This window comes from Siphateles boraxobius, unplaced genomic scaffold, assembly GCF_051911475.1.
Source record: "Siphateles boraxobius isolate OS27281-9 unplaced genomic scaffold, OSU_SipBor_1 115, whole genome shotgun sequence".
In the NCBI taxonomy this organism is placed as follows: domain Eukaryota; kingdom Metazoa; phylum Chordata; class Actinopteri; order Cypriniformes; family Leuciscidae; genus Siphateles; species Siphateles boraxobius.
Genome location: NW_027508717.1, coordinates 1070001 through 1072500, shown reverse-complemented (window position 1 = coordinate 1072500; position 2500 = coordinate 1070001). Strand labels below are relative to the sequence as shown.

At 37.5% G+C, this 2500-nt stretch overlaps 1 protein-coding gene across 3 annotated transcripts in view; it reads right to left on the bottom strand.

Moving 5' to 3' along the window:
* The window catches only part of LOC143707733 (MAM domain-containing glycosylphosphatidylinositol anchor protein 2), a 288467-nt gene that overhangs the window by 260437 nt on the left and 25530 nt on the right, over positions 1-2500 (bottom strand). The window lies entirely within an intron of this gene.

The window sequence follows — 2500 nt, the reverse complement described above, 5'->3', positions numbered from 1 at the left end:
ACACAACACACCAACACACACCACACCAAACACACAACATACCAACACAACACAAGACAACACACCAACACACAACACAAGACAACACAACAACACACAACACAGCACAACACAACACACCAACACACAACACACAACATAACCATGGATAATCAGGGAGTGGGTTGGAACAGAGTGATTATATATAACATATTCTAAGATTATGACAATTATGCTTTCAGAAAGCTAACAGGGTTGAAACATCTACATAATTATAGCAAAATATCAGCTAATTAATATGTCTTGCTGTTATATTGGGGGGGGGGGGGGGTGACAAAGTATTTGTCAACAAATACTTGACAAATGCATTCACAACCTTGCAACAATGTAATTGAGCTTTAATACATAAAGCAATACATACTTTCCATTCAACTTTTGGCCTGCAATTTTAGAATAATAACAAGCAAATAAAAGAATAGTTTAGCTTTAAACTTCTTTTACATGACACTCTTTCTTTTCATGGCCATAAGTTAATATAAAATGTAAAAGAAATATTCAAATTCTCTTGTATATTTTCCTCATGTGGGCTTCTGGTTCGCTACACCTTAATTTGACACGGACACACACACACAGTTACACAACTGCTTTACACAACCCAACCGACACCAAAACACAGAATTTTTTCTGTAAATCATCTGAGAATTCACATTTGGGCTTTTTTTACACTGTTCAGGAGCCAATAAAGACAGAATAAGCATTATTAAAGATCTTAAACAGAAGTAAATGCCTCTTGTTCTTGTTTAGATGTTTAAATATTTGACAAGGGTAACAAACAGCAGCTATAGTGAAAATAATGCAGTAATTTGCATGATTTATTCAAGCTGTGGTGCATGCTGGGAACTGGAGTCCTACTGTTATAGCAGAATAGAGTTCAGCTGATTATACTGACAGTGAAGAAGGCAAAGAAAACCCTCCAGAACTGAGGGAGCTATTTCAGGCACAGAGGAATCACTCCACGTTTGATCAAAGCAGCAACAACACACACACACACACACACACACACATGCTCCTGAACCCACGCATGCAGTGAGAACGCAGAGAACGCAACCTTTCCTGATCCCTGCTGGCCATTCATAATTAATAACATTCATGTTTGAGAAGCAAAGCTAGGATTAAAGTCGGACTGCAGCCCATAATGCACTGCACTCGTGTTTGTGCATTCAATATTAGCAGTGTAAGTGTGATTTATCGTATCGAACGTAAACTTTTTTGCTAACATACTATATATGTATCTATATATAATTGAGTCAGGACCACTATCATCAAATACGTTTGACAATTAGCATACATTTTGGATTGGCGGTAGGTTCTGTTCTGGGCGAGAACTCCCTGCGCATCCATGCAGCCTAGCATGTATAATAGCATGGATAATAGCATGGATAATAGCAGCGATAGGGTAAACAGAACAGAACCAACATGAATGCATGCAATATCGTTAATTCAAGATTTTAAAGTACAACATAATTTGAGAATTTATTCTGATTCAAGGGGAAAAGCAAATCCTGACTGACGAGAGGTGGAGCTGGGGAGGGAGGAGGGTAACTAGCGTCTGAGAAACGCGATAACTGCTGATAATACTGAAGGAGATTATATATGTACAGTGATAGGCGTCGTATTCCTATTGGTAGACGTGGATCAGCTGAGAGTCACTGATGCGAGCTTGAATATATATATGTATATATATATAGTCTGTCAGTCTGTCAGTCACTCAAGGGTTTTTCTGAACCGCCTTTTCAGAAATCTGGTTGCAGCCGTTGATAGCTTCTTTATATATATATATATATATATATATATATATATGTATACAGTACACACGCACACATATTATGTAAACAAAAACTTTTATGTGAGATGCAATTAATCGATTTGACAGCACTAATATATATATATATATATATATATATATATATATATACAGGGTTGGGGAGTAACGGAATACATGTAACGGCGTAATGTAATCTGGATACAAAAATCCAGTAACTGTAATTCGTTACAGTTACGTCAAAAAAATGTAGTAATCAGATTATAGTTACTTTTTGAAAAAAGGGGGGATACTTTCAGGATTACAATGGCTTAATTTAAAACTAAATCGATCTGTATTTTGGCATAATAACATTATATTAAGCGTTGCTTGATTAATGCTCAGGAGTCACGACACGGGTCACGTCTGCCACCCGCTGGTGCATGCGCAAAATAACAGCTCTCTACAACAATCTCCTCAGACACAGATTGAATCACTGCTGCTAGAAACGATGCTGCCCACGGGTAAAAATGCTTTAATTTCTTGGAAATTAGGAGAGTAGCTTTTTTAGTACCTAAAATGTCCTTTCATAATCTCTTCTCAGTCGCACTTAACTCGATGTTCGCTGCTAGGTAACGTAGGGGAACTCACACTGCAAACGGCCCAAGTTCAGTCAGGCAAATTAAGAAAGATCACGGCTTTAGTCAACATGTAGGCCTA